Raw genomic sequence first — 23,268 nt, forward strand, 5'->3', positions numbered from 1 at the left:
TATTGTGTAGCCTCCATGCGTTTGTATTTTTTACAGATTTTTTCCTGTAATTGATATCTAGTCTCATAGCATTGTGGTCAGAAAAGATACTTGATGTGATTTCAATTTTCTTAAATTTACCAAGGCTTGACTTGCGATCCAAGATATGATCTGTCCTGGAGAATGTTCCATGAACACTTGAGAAGAAAGTGTATTCTGTTGTTTTTGGATGGAATGTCCTATAAATATCAATTAAGTCCATCTTGTTTAATGTGTCATTTAAAGCTTGTGTTTCCTTATTTATTTTCATTTTGGATGACCTGTCCAGTGGTGAAAGTGGGGTGTTAAAGTCCCCTACTATGATTGTGTTACTGTTGATTTCCCCTTTTATGGCTGTTAGTATTTGCCTTGTGTATTGAGATGCTCCTATGTTGGGTGCATAAATATTTACAATTGCTATATCTTCTTCTTGGATTGATCCCTTGATCATTATGTAGTGTCCTTCTTTGTCTCTTGTAATAGTCTTTGTTTTAAAGTCTATTTTGTCTGATATGAGAATTGCTACTCCAGCTTTCTTTTGATTTCCATTTGCATGGAATATCTTTTTCCATCCCCTCACTTTCAGTCTGTATGTGTCCCTAGGTCTGAAGTGGGTCTCTTTTAGCCAGCATATATACAGGTCTTGTTTTTGTATCCATTCAGCCAGTCTATGTCTTTTGGTTGGAGCATGCATTTTCTTTAATGGAATTTAGTTTAATTATATTTGTGCTGCCTAACATTGGCTGTTAGGGTCGTTGTAGAGAACTATGGATATTGAAAACTATAGCCTGAAAAGTTACTAGTCAAGAAGACTTTCTTTTTAATGGGAAATAATACAATGGACACAAGTATCTTAACTATAGAGAAGAGCAGTGTCAGCAGGAGCTGGGATAATTAGGTTCGAAAGGTTTGAAAGAATAATTTTAAAATAACCACTAATCACTAGTGAACACTTACTTTGTGCCCTGCTCTCCTCCAAGGGTTTTGCATTCATGAACTCATTTAACATTAACTGGAACACTACAAGTTAGGTACTAGGATGATTCCAGCTTTAAATAGGATGGAACTTAGGCACGAAGGTGTTAAGTAACTTGTCTAAGTTTACTTGGCTAGCAAGGGTCAAAGTCAAGCTTTGAACCCAGAGGCCAACTTGGGGAACAGTGGAGAACTTACAAGACTCAGAGGAGTTTTACAGGTATAGAGAAGGGGAAACAGATAAAGAAAGGCATGTTTAATTAGCATGGAAGTCAAGTACACCATCTCATTTCATTCTTCACAACAGTGTGGTGAGCTAGGTATTATTTTCCTCCATTTATACACAGGATGGAACTAGTTTTGGGGAGGTAAATAACATGACAAGTGTATGTTGCTAGGTAGGGGCAATTCTTGAATTCAACCTCAGATTTTTCTAAGATAATTCCAAGGTCCATGCACTTTTCTTCGTTTAACACTAGAGGGAAGATGTTAAGGTAGAATTAAGACAGCTAAAGAAAGGAATAGCTTATGACTGAGAATGTGTGTAGTACCTGAAGAGCTAGAAAGGTACTTGTAACCAAATGACTGAAGACTTAGTTGTCAAGTATATTAGGATAAGTAACACTAAATGTTAAAACAGATAAATGTTAAATTTTCAGAGGTATAACACATGCACACACACATTTATTTCTTGCTCTCATCACAGTTCAAAGCAAGTGTTCCTAATTAGGTAATCTTACACATGGTTTGTTAGGAACCATATCTCTTTCCATATCATGGGCCTGACATTCCCTAAATCATTAAGGTCCTATTCATTTACTTAATAGAAAACAAAAGAGAAGGAACGATCATACATGCGAGTTTTTAATCGGCCAGTCTTGGAAGTGGCGTTCCTCACTTCCACATAGGTCCTTCTGGCCGGAACATGTTACACGGTCAAAGGAGCATTAAGGAGAAAGAACCCAGTAATGAAGTATGGTAATTGTCGCTAAAAGAGAGAAAGATTGGAGCCAAGGAAGCTGTACAGTACCAGTGTATATTTAGTTAGTACATGTGATGTGTCACGCTCTGTCTCAGCCTTGGCAATACAGTGTATAACACAGATCAGGTCCACACCTGCAAAGAGCTTACATCCTGGGGAGGTTCTGGTCCAAGATGGTGACACAGACATCCTGAGAAGAGGAGGGGGAGATAGGTGATATAGAAATAAACAAGTGAGCAAGTAAGATGCTTCCGGATAATAAGTTTAAAAAAAAAAAAATACAAGAGTTCTGAACAACAAGGTCCTGGGAAAGGGGGATGCTATTTAAGATTGGGTATTTAGGAAATGCCTCTCTGAGGATTGCCATTGGAGTCAAACAGCAAGCAAGGACCAGCCATACAAAGATCTGTAGAAAAGGAATTCTGAGCAAAGAGAACCTCTGGTCCAAAGACACAATAATGCTGACAAGCTTGGTGTGCTGAAGGAACTGGCAGAAGATTAGTGTGGCTAGAGCCCAGAAAATAAGAAAGTCTTAGATGAAATTGAAAAAGGCCTTGATCATGAAGGTTCTAGTAACCTTTAATGGAGTGAGCTGTTTTTATTTTAAGTATTCTGAGAGGCCTCTAGATGTTTTCATCTGCGAGTAATTGATTTAGTCATCTGCCATCTCCTGGAGGCTTACTAGACCCTTCCAGAACATCATCATTGCCCCCTTCTCCAGATCTCAGAGCATTTTCCCTTGTTTCAATCCTATCAGTACCTAGTTACCCCAGAAATATGGATACGAGATTTCCTCAACCAGAATGTAGCCTCCTGGAGAGCAGAGACTTATATTTAATTTGTGGCTCCCTCGGTAACAAGCACAGTTCCAAGAAAGCACTTAGGTCCAGCATAAGTGCATGCATAAATGAATGATGAATAAATAAATGAAGGAGGGAATGAAAAATAGTTAAAGGAAGAGAGAGCACTATCCCCTTGACGTAGAGCCTGCAACATGCTTCTCAGTTTCACTATGTCATTTGATCCACACGAGCACAATGCATGGGGAAGCATTTGGCAACTGCACAATTATGAGAAGCAAGACATTAGAAAAAGAGTCAGAGAGAAATGAAGGTTTTGAGGCTGAGTGCTGGGAAGAATAATGGAACAACTTTGGAAATAGGGGTTGGGAGGTAGAGTCAATTTGGAGGAGGGGAGGGAGGTCATGAGAGAAAGTTATGTTCTGGTTCAGCTGACAAAAGGCAGAACCAACTGCAATGCCCAGTAGGCAAATAATTAAAGGTTAAGTTGTGTGGTACAGACAGAAAGAGCTGTAGGAGTTCAGAGGAATCTAATAAAGAAAATGGATTTGGGGCTGAGGAATGAGAATAGACATTGGGTAGCAAAAAGTTAGATTGCTGGGCAAAAGGACACAAAATATTTACTGCAAATAACATGAGACTGGAAAGAAAGGGCAAACTAAGTAATGGAAAATAGAAAGATATCAGGATATTTTAATTAAGAGACAATAAATTAGAAATAGACCAAAGGAAAAAAAAACTGAAGAACTGCTATCCTCTATTTGTTTAATTAAAAGATAAAATTACTGCCCTGCTGCTCACTGAACATTTCTGATTTCCCACCTCCAGAGTAAGGGAAATAGGTCTGCATTACAGATTGTACTTTTGGCTCCCTTGAAGTTGGGGAAACTCATGTATCTAGTTCAAGACCCTGACCTGGGGCTGAGTATTTGATTGCCAATACAAGACTCGGCAGTGTTCTTTCCTCTTTCTGGCATGGTAACTGGCACTGTTCAAGTAGGCACCTGCTTTGTCATCCCGGGTCCTTGGGTGACACGTAGCATGAATAAGAAATAGATCTCTGTTGTTTTAAGCCACTGAGATGTAAAGGTTGTTTGCTGCTGCAGCATAACATCGTACCATAACTGACGAATCCAACATCAGTAAGAAAAGATAGATTTTGAGTGAGAAAGACTCTTGATCACAAGTAGTGGAGAAACTGAGTCATTAAACAAGGCAGAGACACAGGTTGGCAAATGATAACTGACTGCTATAGTCTGAATGTTTGCGTCCCCCTGCAAAATTCGTATGTTGAAACCCAAAGGTGATGATGGTGTTAAGAGGCCTTTGGAAATGATTAGATCATAAGGGTGAAGCCCTCAAGAATGGGATTAGTGTCCTAATCAGAGACCTTAGAGAGCTAGTGCACCCCTCCTGCTGTGTGACATTATAGCAAAAAGACGGCCGTCCATGAGAAAGTGGCTCTCACCAGATACCAAATCTGCTGCTACCACAATGTGGGACTTGCCAGCCTCCAGAACTGTGAGAAATAAATTTCTGTTGTTGATAAGCCACCCAGTTTATGGTATTTTTGTTAGAGCAGCCCATTGACTAAATCCATGACTAAGACATTGACCAAGCTTCTAACCTGCTTATCCTCAAAGGCCTTGCAATGGCGTGGACCTGGAAACGCAGCTGCAGGTGAGTTCACCCACTCATCCATGCTTCACCCAGTGAAAAGTAGGATAAGCCATCTCCTTCAGGGCCTCTGGTCAGCTCTCTGAGTGCTGGCTGTGTCACTCTCCTTGCCTCCTCTTCACAGCTAACATGAGTTAGGTTGACTTATCTGAGGATCAAAAAGTGGGGCTTTTTGATCTCCAGATCCACAGTGCCTACGACACTGAGGACAGCTTACCTGAGGACAGCTAGTGGGGCTTCCAGATCTCCAGTTCCACAGTGCCTACGACAAAGGCGAGAAAAGAACCAGAGATAATCAGAACCAAAAGTATAAAGTAGAACAATTTATAAACAGGGAGAACAAAATGCTTGATTGGCTTCTGACAAGAAGGATATATTTAGGAAGATAAAACCAAGCTTACAAGAATAAAGCAGGAGTTGATTTTCCATATGATGCCTACAAATATAGGGACTAGTAAAAGGAAAAGAGATGTGCAATGTGCAACATATCAGTGAATTTTTTTTTTCCCACGGAGGGATGAGGAGGAGGGTGAAAGGGCAAGGAAATGAATGTCTTTTTTAGCTCAATCTTGACTACTTGTAGTGACCTAATTTTAGATTTGAGGAATTATACTTAAAACTGTATTTGAGATAGTGTTTTTAATACTTTAGATGGAATTCTAAGATTCATTGTGGACTTTAAATAAGAAACATTTATCAGTTTTTATTTATTTTTAAAACTCAAAATCATGTTTTTAAAAAAGAAAACTTTTTTTTTCTTTTTAAAAGAGGAAAGCGGAACAAACTAGTAAAACTCATTCTGTTAGCAAATTCGTTTCACAAGAAGAGAATTCTCACTGCCTAACAAAAAGGCCCACCAGCGGAGATGCTCAATTTGCCGTTGAATTGTACCTAAATCACATGTGTGTTGATCACACTATATCAGTCAGAGTCTAACAAATCATTCTCACTTTACTCATCAGCCTTGAACCAAGAGTTCAAATCCTGCTGATCATATTTTAATAGACAAAGACATGCTTTGATAGATGGATGGATGGATGGACAAGTATATGGATAGATTTATATAATGAGGCAGCTTCGTGTCTTGAAACAGCATAGACTGTGTAAAACAAACCTGAACGAAGGGCTCTTGTGCTTAAAAGCCATCTAATTAGGAGCTCAGATCAGATGCTAAAGTCAGACTGCCTTAAATTTTGGTGCTGCCATTTACTCCTGTGTGGCCTTCAGCAAGTTCCTTAACCTTTCTGAGTCTCCACGTTCTCATCCATATAAGGAGAATTTGAACATCTATTATATGAAGGTGTGTGAAAGATACATAATAACTATTGTCATTAACCTCAGTTTTCTTTGAATTTCTTATTTAAAAACTTGTATCTCAAAAGTGTTTCTCTTTGCCTATATTATGATTTATTGCTCAGACTGTGATTTGGAGGAATGTCACTTGTTCTCTCATTGTTGGTGAACTGTATGATGGTGTCCTAGCTTATCTCAGAAATTCTTCTTACATCTCCAAAGCATCCGTTTAAATAAGCCTCGACTTCCCAACCTGGGGGTCCAGCGACGGGAGGAGGAATTCCTAGAGAATCAGACTTTGAAGACTAGTGGGATTTGATTGCAGGACTTTGACAGGACTGGGGGAAACAGAGACTCCACTCTTGGAGGGCAAACACAAAGTAGTGTGCACATCGGGACCCAGGGGAAGGAGCAGTGACCCCAGGGGAGACTGAACCAGACCTACTGGAGGGTCTCTTGCAGAGGTGGGGGGTGGCTGTGGCTCACCATGGGGACAAGGACACTGGCAGCAGAAGTTCTGGGAAGTACTCCTTGGTGTGAGCCCTCCCAGAGTCTGACATTAGCCCCACCAAAGAGCCCAGGTAGGCTCCAGTGTTGGGTTGCCTCAGGCCAAACAACCAAAAGGGAGGGAACCCAGCCCCACCCATCAGCAGTCAAGTGGATTAAAGTTTTACTGAGCTCTGCCCACCAGAGCAACACCCAGCTCTACCCACCACCAGTCCCTCCCATCAGGAAACTTACACAAGCCTCTTAGATAGCCTCATCCACCAGAGGACAGACAGAAGAAGCAAGAAGAACTACAACCCTGCAGCCTGTGGAACAAAAACCACATTCATAGAAAGACAGACAAGATGAAAAGGCAGAGGGCTATGTACCAGACGAAGGAACAAGATAAAACCCCAGAAAAACAACTAAATGAAGTAGAGATAGGCAACCTTCCAGAAAAAGAATTCAGAATAATGATAGTGAAGATGATCCAGGACCTCGGAAAAAGAATGGAGGCAAAGATCGAGAAGATGCAAGAAATGGTCAACAAAGGCCTAGAAGAATTAAAGAACAAACAAACAGAGATGAACAATACAATAATTGAAATGAAAACTACACTAGAAGGAATCAATAGCAGAATAGCTGAGACAGAAGAACGGATAAGTGACCTGGAAGACAGAATGGTGGAATTCACTGCTGTGGAACAGAATAAAGAAAAAAGAATGAAAAGAAATGAAGACATCCTAAGAGACCTCTGGGACAACATTAAACACAACATTCGCATTATAGGGATCCCAGAAGGAGAAGAGAGAGAGAAAGGACAAGAGAAAATATTTGAAGAGATTATAGTCCAAAACTTCCCTAACATGGGAAAGGAAATAGCCACCCAAGTCCAGGAAGTGCAGCAACTCCCATACAGGATAAACCCAAGGAGAAACACGCCGAGACACATATTAATCAAATTGGCAAAAATTAAAGACAAAGAAAAATTACTGAAAGCAGCAAGGGAAAAATGACAAATAACATACAAAGGAACTCCCATAAGGTTAACAGCTGATTTCTCAGCAGAAACTCTACAAGCCAGAAGGGAGTGGCATGATATACTTAAAGTGAGGAAAGGGAAGAACCTATAACCAAGATTACTTACCCGGCAAGGATCTCATTCAGATTCAATGGAGAAATCAAAAGCTTTAAAGACAAGCAAAAGCTAAGAGAATTCAGCACCACCAAAAGAGCTCTATAACAAATGCTAAAGGAACTTCTCTAAGTGGGAAACACAAGAGAAGAAAAGGACCTACAAAAACAAACCCAACACAATTAAGAAAATGGTCATAGGAACATACATATCGATAATTACCTTAAACGTGAAAGGATTAAATGCTACAACCAAAAGACACAGGCTTGCTGAATGGATACAAAAACAAGACCCATATATATGCTGTCTACAAGAGACCCACTTCAGACCTAGGGACACATACAGACTGAAAGTGAGGGGATGGAAAAAGATATTGCATGCAAATGGAAATCAAAACAAAGCTGGAGTAGCAATACTCATATCAGATAAAATAGACCTTAAAATAAAGAATGTTACAAGAGATAAGGAAGGACACTACATAATGATCAAGAGATCAATCCAAGAAGAAGATATAGCAATTGTAAATATTTATGCACCCAACATAGGAGCATCTCAATACACAAGGCAAATACTAACAGCCATATAAGGGGAAATCAACAGTAACACAATCATAGTAGGGGACTTTAACACCCCACTTTCACCAATGGACAGATCATCCAAAATGAAAATAAATAAGGAAACAGAAGCTTTAAATGCCACAACAGAGCAGATAGATTTAATTGATATTTAATTGATATAGGACATTCCATCCAAAAACAGCAGATTACACTTTCTTCTCAAGTGCGCACAGAACAGTCTCCAGGAGAGATCACATCTTGGGTCACAAATCAAGCCTCAGTAAATTTAAGAAAATTGAAATCATATCAAGCATTTTTTCCGACCACAATGCTATGAGATTAGAAATGAATTACAGGGAAAAAAAGGTAAAAAACAGAAACACATGGAGGCTAAACAATATGTTACTAAATAACCAAGAGATCACTGAAGAAATCAAAGAGGAAATCAAAAAATACCTAGAGACAAATGACAATGAAAACACGACGATCCAAAACCTATGGGATGGAGCAAAAGCAGTTCTAAGAGGGAAGTTTATAGCTATACAAGCCTACCTCAAGAAACAAGAAAAATCTCAAATAAACAATCTAACCTTACACCTAAAGGAACTAGAGAAAGAAAAACAAACAAAACCCAAAGTTAGCAGAAGGAAAGAAATCATAAAGATCAGAGCAGAAATAAATGAAATAGAAACAAAGAAAACAATAGCAAAGATCAATAAAACTAAAAGCTGGTTCTTTGAGAAGATAAACAAAATTGATAAACCATTAGCCAGACTCATCAAGAAAAAGAGGGAGAGGACTCAAATGAATAAAATTAGATATGAAAAAGGAGGATTTACAACAGACACCATAGAAATACAAAGCATCCTAAGAGACTACTACAAGCAACTCTATGCCAATAAAATGGACAACCTGGAAGAAATGGACAAATTCTTAGAAAGGTATAAACTTCCAAGACTGAACCAGGAAGAAACAGAAAATATGAACAGACCAACCACAAGTAATGAAATTGAAACTGTGATTAAAAATCTTCCAACAAACAAAAGTCCAGGACCAGATGGCTTCACAGGCGAATTCTATCAACCATTTAGAGAAGAGCTAATACCCATCCTTCTCAAACTCTTCCAAAAAATTACAGAGGAAGGAACACTCCCAAACTCATTCAATGAGGCCACCATCACCCTGATACCAAAACCAAAGATACTACAAAAAAAGAAAATTACAGACCAATATCACTGAAGAATATAGATGCAAAAATCCTCAACAAAACACTAGCAAATAGAATCCAACAACACATTAAAGGGATCATACACCATGATCAAGTGGAATTTATCCCAGGGATGCTAGGATTCTTCAATACACGCAAATCAATCAATGTGATACACCATATTAACAAATTGAAGAAGAAAAACCATATGATCATCTCAATAGATGCAGAAAAAGCTTTTGACAACATTCAACACCCATTTATGATAAAAACTCTCCAGAAAGTGGGCATAGAGGGAACCTACCTCAACATAATAAAGGCCATATACGACAAACCCACAGCAAACATCATTCTCAACGGTGAAAAACTGAAAGCATTTCCTCTAAGATCAGGAACAAGACAAGGATGTCCACTCTCACCACTATTATTCAACATAGTTTTGGAAGTCCTAGCCACGGCAATCAGAGAAGAAAAAGAAATAAAAGGAATACAAATTGGAAAAGAAGAAGTAAAACTGTCACTGTTTGCAGATGAAATGATAGTATACACAGGGAATCCTAAAGATGCCACCAGAAAACTACTAGAGCTAATCAATGAATTCGGTAAAGTTGCAGGATACAAAATTAATGCACAGAAACCTCTTGCATTCCTATACACTAATGATGAAAAATCTGAAAGAGAAATTGAGAAAACATTCCCATTTAGCATTGCACAAAAAGAGTAAAATACCTAGGAATAAACCTACCTAGGGACACAAAAGACCTGTATGCAGAAAACTATAAGAAACTGATGAAAGAAATTAAAGATGATACCAACAGATGGAGAGATATACCATGTTCTTGGATTGGAAGAATCAATATTGTGAAAATGACTATACTACCCAAAGCAATCTACAGATTCAATGCAATCCCTATCAAATTACCAATGGCATGTTTTATGGAACTAGAACAAAAAATCTTAAAATTTGTATGGAGACACAAAAGACCCCGAAAAGCCAAAGCAGTCTTGAGGGAAAAAAACGGAGCAGGAGGAATCAGACTCCCTGATTTCAGACTATACTACAAAGCTACAGTAATCAAGACAATATGGTACTGGCACAAAAACAGAAACATAGATCAATGGAACAAAACAGAAAGCCCAGAGATAAAGCCACGCACCTATGGTCAACTAATCTATGAAAAAGGAGGCAAGGATATACAATGGAGAAAAGACAGTCTCTTCAATAAGTGGTGCTGGGAAAACTGGACAGCTATATGTAAAAGAATGAAATTAGAACACTCCCTAACACCATACACAAAAATAAACTCAAAATGGATTTGAGACCTAAATTTAAAACCAGACACTATAAAACTCTTAGAGGAAAACATAGGAAGAACACTCTTTGACATAAATCACAGCAAGATCTTTTTTGATCCACCGCCTAGAGTAATGGAAAAAAAACCAAAAATAAACAAATGGGACCTAATGAAACTTCAAAGCGTTTGCACAGCAAAGGAAACCATAAACAAAACGAAAAGACAACCCTCAGAATGGGAGAAAATATTTGCAAACGAACCAACGGACAAAGGATTAATCTCCAAAATATATAAACAGCTCATGCAGCTCAATATTAAGGAAACAAACAACCCAATCTAAAAATGGGCAGAAGACCTAAATAGACATTTCTCCAAAGAAGACATACAAATGGCCAAGAAGCACATGAAAAGCTGCTCAACATCACTAATTATTAGAGAAATGCAGATCAAAACTACAAAGAGGTATCACCTCACACCAGTTACAATGGGCATCATCAGAAAATCTACAAACAACAAATGCTGGAGAGGGTGTGGAGAAAAGGGAACCCTCTTGCACTCTTGGTGGGAATGTAAATTGATACAGCCACTATGGAGAACAGTATGGAGGTTCCTTAAAAAAAACTAAAAATAGAATGACTATATCATCCAGCAATCCCACTACTGGGCATATACCCAGAGAAAACCATAACTCAAAAAGACACATGCACCCCAACGTTCATTGCAGCACTATTTACAATAGCCAGGTCATGGAAGCAACGTAAATGCCCATCAACAGACGAATGGATAAAGCAGCTGTGGTACATATATACAATGGAATATTACTCAGCCATAAAAAGGAACGTAATTGGGTCATTTGTTGAGACGTGGATGGATCTAGAGACTGTCATACAGAGTGAAGTAAGTCAGAAAGAGAAAAACAAATATCGTATATTAACGCATGTATGTGGAACCTAGAAAAATGGTACAGATGAACTGGTTTGCAGGGCAGAAGTTGAGACACAGTTGTAGAGAACAAACGTATGGATACCAAGGGGGGAATGCCGCGGGGGGGTGGGGATGGTGGTGTGTTAAATTGGGCGATTGGGATCGACATGTATACACTGACGTGTATAAAATTGATGACTAATAAGAACCTGCTGTATAAAAAAATAAATAAAATAAAATTTAAAAATAAAAGAAAAATTAAAAAAAATAAGCCTCGAATCTTAACACCTATTCTCCTGAGGTGGGGGATGGTGGAGGGAGTGAAAGCAATCAAGCCAATTGTTCGGGATTGTATAAATGAAATTAATGTTTTGCCTTTTTTTTTTTATAATTTCCAATATTAGTGTAGGTGTTAAATAGATTTTGAAAACAGTGTAAATATGTTAAAGAGTTTGACCAAGAAAAAATCATACCATCCTCTATTCTTAAGAAAGTTCTTGTTGGAGCTTCCCTGGTGGCTCAGTGGTTAAGAATCCGCCCACCAATGCAGGGGACATGGGTTCAAGCCCTGGTCTGGGAAGATCCCACATGTTGCAGAGCAACTAAGCCTGTGCGCCACAACTACTGAAGCCCGCGCACCCTAGAGCCTGTGCTCTGCAACAAGAGAAGCCACCGCAATGAGAAGCCCGCGCATCACAACGAAGAGTAGCCCCCGCTCGCTGCAACTAGAGAAAGCCCGTGCGCAGCAACGAAGACCCAATGCAGTCAAAAATAAATAAATTAAAATAAATAAATTTAAAAAAAAAGTTTTTGTTGTTAGAGGGTAAAAAAAAGTTTAACTTATAAAGTAAATAGCAGTTGTTCACAATACTGTTTATTGATTCCTTACTAAATCCAATGCTAAATAGTTTACAATGATGATTATGTTTAATGCTCAAAAAGATCGTACAAGGGTTGCTATCCTCATCTTGCCAAAAAGGAGCCTGAGGCTTAAAGGGTTACAGCGTACCCATGTCATGTCATATGACTAGAAAGTGAAGTGAAGCAGGATCTAAACATAGGCAGTCTGGTTCCAGAGCCCAGGCTCCTTACTACTACACTGAATTGCCTCTCAAATAATCATAGTGTGTTAAATCCATCTGGATGGGACCTTGGAGATCATATAATCCTGTCTCTTTGTATTACTGCTTGTAAATGTAAAGTAGAGAGAAGTTAAACGATCTGCCCAAGGTTATATACTTCTGTCTTTTCCTCAACATAATACACTCTCATTTGAAACACATTTCTAGGATTTATACAAACTAATGGCATAGTCATGGTATTTTTTAATTGAATACCAATAAAAGAATCATTTCATCTTGTTTTTCCATCTCATGCCCGTGAACGAAATGTAAAACTATATTGCAAAGCCAAGAGTCCTTATCTTCACTAATAGCCTGCTTTTTCATAGAAGGAGGAGAACCATCCTTAGGCTGAGTCTGTTTTAAATGAAAGAAGTGTGTGGTCATTTTCTTGTGAAGAACATCTCGGAAGCATTAAGGAAAAAGATGTGCTGACTGGCCTTCGAAGTCATGTAACTTTAACTTACAGCCAACACATTGACTTTAAGAAAAGCTAACAATCTCTCCTACACTGCTAGTGTTATGCATTTTATAAGGTCCCCAATATCACTTCACTATAGTTCCAGCCAGAAAACCAATGGGGCTAAAAATGCTTTGTCTTTTCAATAGGCAAATTGATTTTGTTTTTAACTTTAAATTTTTTTCATTTGATCAATTTTTACTCTTGCTTTATTCAGACACTAGAAGCGATGTTTACAAGGATGTATAGTTATCTGAATGAGCTTCTGATTTTAAAGTCAGGGATTATTTTTCTTGAAAGTTTAAGAAAGGTGTGACTTCTGCTTTTTACAAAGCCAGAAAGCAAGAACAACTCTGGATCACTTTCCTTGAAAACTACATACCATGACTGAACACAATTTAAAATTCCATCCATTAGATAAAATTTCTGTTAAAAGTTCTGCATAAGAGCATATCTTGGTCTTTTACCTAAAGGACTAGCTCCTTCACTAATTTTTTAACCTTAGTTGAGTTACTGACCTCTCTGAACCTCAGCTTCTCTACCTATAAAGTGGGAGAGATAACTGTCTACCCATAAAATTTTTATAAGGGTTAACTGCTCAGATGTATATAATAAAATGTTTAAGACGATCCTTGTTACTCAATAAATATCCGGTGTTATCTTTGTGAGTTCAGTGTTCAACTACCATACATTCACCTAGTCCTGAGGCTGCAATTGCTGCCTTTAGGCATATGATGGACAAATATTTTTGCAGGCCTGACTCTCATGCTCTGAGTATTTATTCACTCCTTTAATACGTATTTATTATCAACTAAGTGTCAGGTATTGGTCTGGGTGCTGGAGTTACAGCAGTGAACAAAACAGATAAAAAGTTCCATTATTGAGCTTACTTTCTATTAGGAAAACATGATAAGCAAGTAAACATATATATAGTTTATTAGATAAGTGCTCAGGTAAGAAAAAAAAAGAGCATACAAATGACATAGGACTTATTAAGACATTTTGGACAAATGTTAAGAAGTGAAGCATGAATATTATAATTTTAGATAGAGTGATCAAAAAAGGCTTCCATAAGAAGGCAACATTTTAGTGAAAGTGTGAAGGATACAAGGAAGCAAACCCTAAGGATATCAGATTAATTTTGTCCTATATCACAACAGACATTTATTGAGTACCAACTGTGTACCATGTATTTTAGGTATCTCCTTCACTCTGTATGTTCAAATTTAATCCATCATCTTCCCTCCCAAACCTATTACAGGTGCAGTGTTTCTGGCACCACTGTTCTTCTAATTACCCAGGCAGGCTATTAACTGTGTCATGGCTGGTGCTTCCTTTCCATCCCCCGTCCACACACACAAATATCCATCTATTCAGCAGCCAAGTCCTACAAAATTTACCTCCACAATTCTTTCATGTCTATTCTATTCTGTTTCTGTTGATAACCAGTGTATTTCAGACCCATATTACCTTTACCTGGACTATTTTAATAACCACCTAGCTGGTGCCTCAAAGCCCAGTCGATGGCAGTCAGTTCAATCTCCACATATGTCAATGGGCTTGTCAGTTCACAGTTCCAGAATCTTCAAAAACTCAGTGGCTCAGTGGTATCCAGGCTCTGGGTCAGCTCACTCAGATTTTCTGGGCCTTCTCATCATTGAAACGGTGGTTACAACATCCTGTTCTTTCAGCACAGTGTCCAAGGTCAGAAAGGAGCAAGCCTCTGTCTCAATGAAAACTTACACATTGCCATGAACACCGGCAACTGCAGACTTTTTTTATTGCCATGGCTGTCACATGTTTGCACTTATAACAATCATGGGAAAAAGGAAGCCCAATTAACATGCACCCCCTCAATACACACACTTCCAATATCTGAATAGAATCAAGGATTCTTTAGCAAGGAAGGAGAGCAAGAATGGCTTTTGGATTGACATCAAATAATTTCTGCCAAACCCTTTATTGCATAAGCTATTAAGTATGATATTCAAGCCTTCTGAGATCTACCTTCCCGAGATTTTCTTTCTACAGCATGCTCTGGCCAATGTGTGTCTGAACTCTCCCATCTCCATGCCTTAGATCAGTTGTTCTCAATGTGTGGTCCAGGGACTAGGATATTATTTGCCTTTTTCATTCTCATTCTCACGCAAATGCACAGTGGAGTTTTCCAGAGGCTACTTGATATGTGTTATCCAACAGTTTCAATGCAGAAGCAGGCATTAGAATCTAGCATTCTTCTATTAAGCCAAACAATGAAGGGATTTTCAAAAATGTACACATTGCCATTCTTCTCATTAAATTTATTTTTAGAAAATATACTTATTTTTATAAAAATATGTTACTGTCAATATGCAATGCATATATTATTGTTTTTAAATGAAATAAATACAAAATTTTTAATGCCTGTTTTACTTTCCAGTATGATAAGTATCAATAGATATAATTTTCATAAATAAGAGATCTTTGAGGTCCTCAATATTTTTTAATATTACAAAGGGTTCTTGAGATCAAAAGGCTTGAGAAGTGTTGCCCTAGCCCAGATTACACAGCCTCCTCTACCTCAAAGCTGTGTCCTCCATCGCTAAATGCTTATCACAAAAGACATGTCAAATGATCTTCCTCAGTCCTTAGAAGTAAGCTCTTATTCCACTGAATCCCAGGGCATTCATTTTCTATTGCTGCAAAAGAAATTACCTCAAAATTTATCAGCTTGAAACAACAATATCTACCTCATAGCTTGTATTGGTCGGGAATCTGAGTGTGGCTTAGCCATGTGCTTCTGACTCAGGGTCCCTCCCAAGTGTGCAGTCAGGATGTCAGCTGGGGCTGCAGTCGTCTCAAGGCTCAACTGGGGGAAGACGAGGTCCACGCTCGCTCCCATGGCTGCTGACAAGACACGGGTCCTTCTGCGCTCTTGGCTAAGTCTCCTCACAAAATGGTAGCTTGCTCTCTACCTCAACCCCCAGAGAAAGATTTCACATAGAAGGGGAAAGAGAGAGAGACAGAGAAAGAACGAGAGAAAGAAAGATTGAAGCCAGGGCCTGCTGTTTGTGGGACCCAAGGCAAAAGGAAAATGTAAAGTCCGTAGTTCAAAAAGCAGGAAAAAAGTTCTATCAAAAGGTTTTTTCCTTTCTTTTGTTAGTCTCTTTCTTCAGTTGTCATGGTGATTTTTATTTGCTCTGTCGTTCTGAATAGAGAAAGGTTAAATTTTTTAATTATTAGCATGAATGTTACTGTTAATTTTTATATTGTACAAAGCCAGGTTTAAATGCAAGTGTAAGAACATTAAATCTGTATACAGAATCTCTACAGGATCATACTTTGTATCTCATACAGGCACATACATTCTGTTCCTTCCAGAACAGTAGAAACTATTGCATAAAACTAACTCAAATGTTTTTAATTCATTGCTTGATATTTACACATTGTACCAACCCTCTCTACCTTCAGTGTACTGATGAGGAAGAAAGGACTGAAAAGAAAAGGAACTATGGGTTGTCTTTTCTCTTTCTTATTAAGTCATAATTTTTAGCACCAGTGGCTGGCTAATCCAGAAGAGTTAACATGAAAAAAAAACATGGTAGAGTTCCTTGGTCATTCATTGCCTTCTTCATATCGGCTAAAAAAAGTTCTGGGTTGAAAGGAAAGGACATCTTGTCGGGCTGTCAGGGCCTCCACTTACTCAACTGTAGAAGTAGCCCACTTACTGCGTACTTGCTTTGAGTCTCATGAGCTCCTATGAATTACAGACTCCTGTGCTGGTGGGGTATTGAGAACACCTATATAGGAATGGGGTGGCCGAGAAAGGAGGCAGACACACATATTGAATCTACCTCTTCTGCTCACGTGCACACTCCATTGCGTCACTGGACTCCGCTTATGAAATTCGAAGATAAAATTTCAAGTTGATGCCAGCAGAACATTAAACCAAATGCAGGTCCCTGTGTGGCCAGTCCACATGCCCATGAAGTCAGCCCTGCCCACCACTTTTGCTGTATTAGAGGAGAGTTGCTGGGTCCAGCCCGTACTCAAGTGGAGGGGATTACACAAGGGCATGAATACCAGGAGGCAGGGGTCATTAAGGGCCATGTTAGATGCTTCCTACCTCATCCAGTATCATTTTTCTCTCTTGATTTGTTCCTTTCTTCCTTGTACGCTATAGTTACTTTTGTGCGTATTATCTTAGGTACTGTACCTGATGGTAACCTCCTCAAGGACAAGGTCCCTCTCTGATATATATCCTGGCACTCCTTTGTCTTATGTAATATGCAACACTTAGCAAGCCCTGAAAACATGCTTATGGAATGAGTGAATGGATGAATGAATAAATGATGCAATGGAAGTTTGATTTATATTCTGATGAGTGGTCTTTGTTAAAAACAATCAATATGAGAACCTGACCTTCATATTTTCCTCAAGTGTTGCCAGATCTTATGACTGACTGCCTTTATGATTTCAGATTTTTATCTTTCCACAAACCACATATTCTAATTTCTCTTTTTACCCCTTTGTTGTGAACTGTCCTCTCTTCAAGCATAGGTTCTTTCTGACCTCTAAAAAATCTTATTTAGGTTATTGTCATGGGTGAATTATTGTATTTGAGAAGAGAATTAATGATACAAAAGACAGCTGGAGCATATCTGGAGAAACTGTTCCATTAGCATTTACATTTTTATTTTGGGCCGCATCAAAATGGCAGGGGAGCTACGCCCTTTTAATGGTTCGCACATGTGGTCAGGCATTGTGTGAGCAAATAATGCTTCCCAGAGCTTGTATTCAATTTTCAGAAAAAGAAAATAAAAATGAGCAGAAGCCTTTGTAGATCTAAGCATTTTCTTCAGTTTTCTTCATTGGTCTATCCCACAATGCATAAGCTTTCACTTCCAGATCTGTTTCAAGGGTCTTTTATAATGACAGAAGCTAAGTCTTTGTTTCCAAGGAGCAGAATACAAACTGCATCAGTGTGCCATTTAAGAAGAACTATTTTGTCAATCTTATTTATGCACTCAAGATAATACAGTGTTTTTTAAAAAAGCTGGACCCAGCCTCTGCCTGTTTATTCAGTATAAACAGAAGCATCCCTTTTGACGTTGTAAGGACAGGGTGTGTGCTAATTTCACCAAGTAAAAGCCACGGCACTTGGCCATAGAAATCCTTGTCTAGAGCAGCCTTGCCGCTTCACAATATTGTGAAAGTGCATATAAAGAATAATATGATGATGCACATCAAACATTAATATGCACTGACACATAGTCATCTATTACAGCAGCAAAGTGCCCATACTGAGCCGGGTTATGAGTAGGGCTGTGCCTTCTTTCACCTTGTCTTCACACTTCAGCCTTACCCTCCTCTCCTATGTCAAAACAAAACACTCTGTACCCTTACCAGCCACTCCAAGGAAGTGCTGGCAGCACAGTAACTGGTGTCCTCATGTTGGTCTATTTACGTACAAGAGAACACCTATCAGCTAATGTGTGATCAAGAGAGGAATGGTATTTATTGTTTCGGATTTATGATACCGTGAACCGAGCAAAAGTGAGAGCCACGCAAGGAATTGGGAGAGGGGGCAGAAGTTCACAAGCAATGTGTATTTATTTCTTTAGCAACTTCTCACCAGCATTTTAGCGATAAACGCATTGCAGTTTTATCATGTTTCACGTAAGAATGCATGAATAACCAAGCAACAATTCAACTCTGTAGTTTAGAAATAAGTGTTAGTTAAATAGTTCAATCGAGTATGTATTTTTCTCTTTGTACAAAGCTGCAGAAGCAGTTGTGCTGCAGCCATTCGCTGCATTCAGACGTTCCTCCTCCCTACTGTGTATCACACACCCTCGAGCCGGCACCCATCCCATATCCTGCTTCATTTTAGACTAGTACCACCCCTAGATAGGAAGGAAACACTAGGAATCTGTTTACGCGTTTCTAAATCTCCCAGTTTAAAAAGATATATGCCAAAATCAGTGTACTGCTTCCAGACAGATTTTTCTATTACTGTGGCACAACTTCAGATCTCTTCCCAGGGAAAATGCAAGTACTGAATTTTATACCCCATGATAATATGCTCAAGCAGAAATTTTGCTTTTCATTACACAGAAAAAACATTTCTACCCTTTATAACTGTGCCTGAGTAAGTTTCACCAACTTCTTAGATTTGAACTGTGCTGTTTTCCATGTCTTCCCCATCCAGCAGTTTCTTTTCTTTCTCCAACAAAAACCCTATATCATAATGAAAGCCTTTCCTGTGTCCTGTGAATTTCTTCCAAGGATAAGACCTTACCCAGCACCAACTTAACTAGTAACCTCACACTTGATCACAGGCACATCCCTTATCATCCCTGCTCAATAATTCAAAAGCTCAATAGAAATGCTTTACAGTGAAATTGAACCACCATTAACAGTCCTAGAAAAGTAGGCATCATTCAAGCAAAACAACCAGCAGCACCCTCTTAGTCACCAACTCAACGCCCGACATAGCTGAAGTCTGGATTTCTCACTGACTGCCACTGCATTTTCTCCAGATCAATTATTTAGTCCTGACTGAGTAAACTTCTGATCACTTCCCTTCATCTGGACATTAGTGTATTTCCTTTACTTTAGGCAATAGTATACCTCATTCCTTCCCTCTTTTTTCAGGCTTCTCTGCTGCTCATTAATTTTCTCACAGTCAACCAGCCAGCTCTGCCCCCTGTGGTTATAGGAAATTATCCATGCAATGAACCTAATTTAGAAAACTCAGCTGCATAAAGAAGCGGCAACATTATTCTTCTCAGAGTCCCATCTATGTTTACTTTCATGCTGAAGCTTCTCAGTGGTCACTGACAAAGAAATAGATACTGAATTTAGAATCTTTTTGCAGAAGCCATTGGACAACTAATAAAGAAATCTGATGATAGAGTCTATATTAAGTGCTTAAAAAAGCAAAACTCTAGCATCCATCTTCCTTATCCTTAATGTGGAAAGACTTGTATAAAACATTGACCATATACTCTGAGATTATATATTTTAAAACTTGTGTCTTTAATATTAGAAAATATTAAGCAAAATTTACAATCTGCTACACACAATTTACAATAGGTAAATTCTAACTCAAATTTTGAAGTTTTACTGTAGGATAACTGTTTTAAAGTTCTGTTCAAGAACTGCCAGTGTCCTCCACATGCCTGACACAGCTCTATGGAGTATGACACTAACATTGAGAAAACATTCCACTTAATTTGATACATTTCACAGCTTCTCTTTTATTTTACTCTTGAAAAGACAAGAACCTACCATATTTATTAATCAATAAATATATAACAAAACACTGAAGGGCACTCATGATTTTTTTACAGACTGCAACCTTATGCTATATTTAAATTGAAATAATGTGTTGGCTTATTATAGTCTGTGTTGACTTAATGCAAATTGTAGCAAAATGAAGAGCAGGAAGTATCCATAAAATAGAATTCCATTTTACTGTTTATGTTAAATCAACTATGGATAACCTTTATGGATGGGAGATATATTCAAAATTATCCCATGAAAAAAGAAATATGGGAATATTGTGCTTTAGCAATAAATACATGTATAAGAGATATTTGACTGTCACAAAGTATATCTGTAGGCTGGTCATGCTTTGATCCCAAATTCTTCCCCTCTGCAGTGTTCTTTCACAGAATTTCAGAGGAAAGACTCATTTTGTTAATCCTTCTTTAACATCCTTCTTAATTACTTTGAAATATGTGATTATCTTTAATCAATGAGAGTTGCTAGGCCTTCCTCCAACAAGTATAGTCTGTCCCAAATTCATGTAATCTAAGGATAATAGAAACATCACAAAAAAGGAGATTATAGATGTGGTGAGGGGAAAGATCTCACAGTTTAATATTGTGTCCAGCTAGCAAAGCTAATGAAACTTTTCCCCACTAATAAAACAACTGGAAATATAGATGGATGTCAGACAGATAGATAGATAGACAGCTATTTTTTTAAACTATCAAAAGCTGCAGATACTTTACTAACTAAAAGACCAATAAAATGGAATTTTAAAATGAGATCAACATCTACCAATTCTTTGCCTGAAGAAACAAAGACTACCCACCCCTACATCCAGTCCATCTGTTTTGAAAAACATAAGGACAAACCAGTCAGAGAACTGGGTGGCCTTCTCTATGTAGATCAGTGATGCTTTCATAGAAAGCCAAAGTGCTGCTATGCCCCTCTTCTTTCCCATGATCACCTCTCTCTCTCTCTCAATGTGCAGGCAGAAACCACAATTCCTAGAATATAAGTAGGCCAGAAGTGGGTATACCAGCTGTTGGTGTAGTTCCCACACAGAAAAATGCCACAGGCAGAGGAGGTGGCATACAGAGAGAGTCATGGATGCTGGGCATATCCATGATTGTCTATTTTTGTGTCTGAATCTATTCAAAGTGTCTTAGAGAAAAGGTGGGAAGGCTGTCTCTTTTAGATAAAAGCCTAGGTACTGGACATTGGACTAGGAGATGTGGCCATCAACCCAGCACTCAGATGTAGACATGAAAAAGGAGTATGTACACGTGAAAAAGGGCAGGGAATAGGATAAATCACAATCCACACACTTTGCATATTGGCAAACTAGTTTTAGGTAAATCAAGACATGTTCTAAAGATGAATAAGCAAGCCAACAAACCAACCAAAAAAATTCCCAACATCTTCTCATTTTTCATACTCTATAACATAGGGAAATCCAACATAATATTTAATTTGCTCATTGGGAGATATCTACATCATTTTTATTGTAATGAGATCAAGAATATAATGCATCTAAAGCATTTGGCTCCTGGCAAGTAGTAAATCTGATAAACAGTATTATTATTGATAATAATAATAAAACAGATAATCAAAAACTACTTTCTTGAGTGTAAATGAACAATTCCCAAAACAACTGAGTACAGATTAAAAGAAAAATTCCCACTCCACAACAAGAGAAGCCACCGCAATGGGAATATCCCACATGCCACAGAGCAACTAAGCCCGTGCACCACAACTACTGAGCCTGCGCTCTAGAGCCCACGAGCCACAACTACTGAAGCCTGCACACCTAGAGTCCATGCTCCTCAACAAGAGAAGCCACCACAATGCGAAGCCTGTGCACCACAACAAAGAGTAAGAGTAGCCCTGCTCGCCACAACTAGAGAAAGCCCACGAGCAGCAATGAAGACCCAAGGCAGCCAAAAATTAATTAATTAATTAATTAAAAAAAAAAAAAGACAAATTCCCAGGCAGAATCAATGACTTAGTGAATACATGCCCACTCCAAGACATATCCCGGAAAATGTTTTTAATCATAAAAATAGAAGAGAAAAAAAAAAAAAAAAACCCTGAAAACATCCAGGTAGAAAGAGACAAGTTACCTACTCCCTCAAAAGGGTTCAATAAAAAAAAAAACAAAACAGCGCTACTATGAATGTTACAGAATTAGGGATTTTTTTATAGGAATAAGACCTTATGCATTTGTGGGAGCTGCTGAAGAAGTAAGAAGTCTGCTGCTTCTGTATCTGGTGTTGGCCCTGATAGTGCTATGGGTCAGCAAGGGCATTGATCAGGAAGAGAAGCTGGCTATGAGATAAGGAAGACAGCAAGGACCAACTGGAATGCACCTCTGCCACTCACAGCCTCCAACCTCAATGATGTGGGTAACTTGCAGAAGAAGTTGTTACCTTTTATTGTGGAGCTGCCTACCCACTGGCTCAGGACTCAGAGAAACTGATGGAGGAAATCTAGTGGGAGCTTGAGATGCTGCAGCCTCCACTGCTGCCCCACAATAATGAAGTGAGGTACCAGCAGATCAGCAACAATCACTGTGGCCTGCAGCTGCTTCTGGTGCCTTTTATGAACCTTCACAGTAACATAGCTGCTGCTTTACTTCCAGCTGATTCTCCTGTGGCCCAGAACCAATGCAGGAAAGCAAATTCTGGGAAATGTAATTCCATTTTTATTCCAGTAAATTTCATGTAATTCCAGCTTATGTGCCTGCAAGAGAACAAAATGAGAATGACCTCAGACTTCTCCTCTGCAAATTTAAATTCCACAAGACAGTGGAACAGTAACAACTGAATTAGGAGAGAAATAAGCTATGAGCTAAGGATTTAGTTCCTGTATTAGTTATTTCTTTCCTGTTTGAAGACATCTGTCATCTTCAGCTCACTCAGATTTTCAGAATGTTCTTAGGCTTCCCACACCTTCATCTGCCATTGTTCTTTCTCTGTTTGCAATCCTTTTCCAATAGCTCAGTGTTACCACATATGACGGTGCTCCTGGGGCAGTTGTCCAAACTTCACACTTCTACTTGTGTCTTATCACTCTTAGTTATGG

At 38.6% G+C, this 23,268-nt stretch overlaps 1 protein-coding gene and 1 long non-coding RNA gene across 3 annotated transcripts in view; one reads left to right on the plus strand and one right to left on the minus strand.

The window, feature by feature from the left end:
- The window catches only part of TMEFF2 (transmembrane protein with EGF like and two follistatin like domains 2), a 246,466-nt gene that overhangs the window by 146,825 nt on the left and 76,373 nt on the right, over nucleotides 1-23,268 (plus strand). The gene's annotated exons all lie outside the window — the stretch shown is intronic.
- Nucleotides 22,638-23,268, minus strand: part of LOC137764812 (uncharacterized) — a 129,296-nt gene continuing 128,665 nt past the window's right edge. For both annotated transcript variants that reach the window (XR_011074067.1, XR_011074066.1), the window contains exon 3: nucleotides 22,638-22,926. This is a non-coding gene — a long non-coding RNA (uncharacterized lncRNA). The remainder of the gene's footprint in view (nucleotides 22,927-23,268) is intronic.

This window comes from Eschrichtius robustus, chromosome 5, assembly GCF_028021215.1.
Source record: "Eschrichtius robustus isolate mEscRob2 chromosome 5, mEscRob2.pri, whole genome shotgun sequence".
Taxonomy (NCBI): Eukaryota; Metazoa; Chordata; class Mammalia; order Artiodactyla; family Eschrichtiidae; genus Eschrichtius; species Eschrichtius robustus.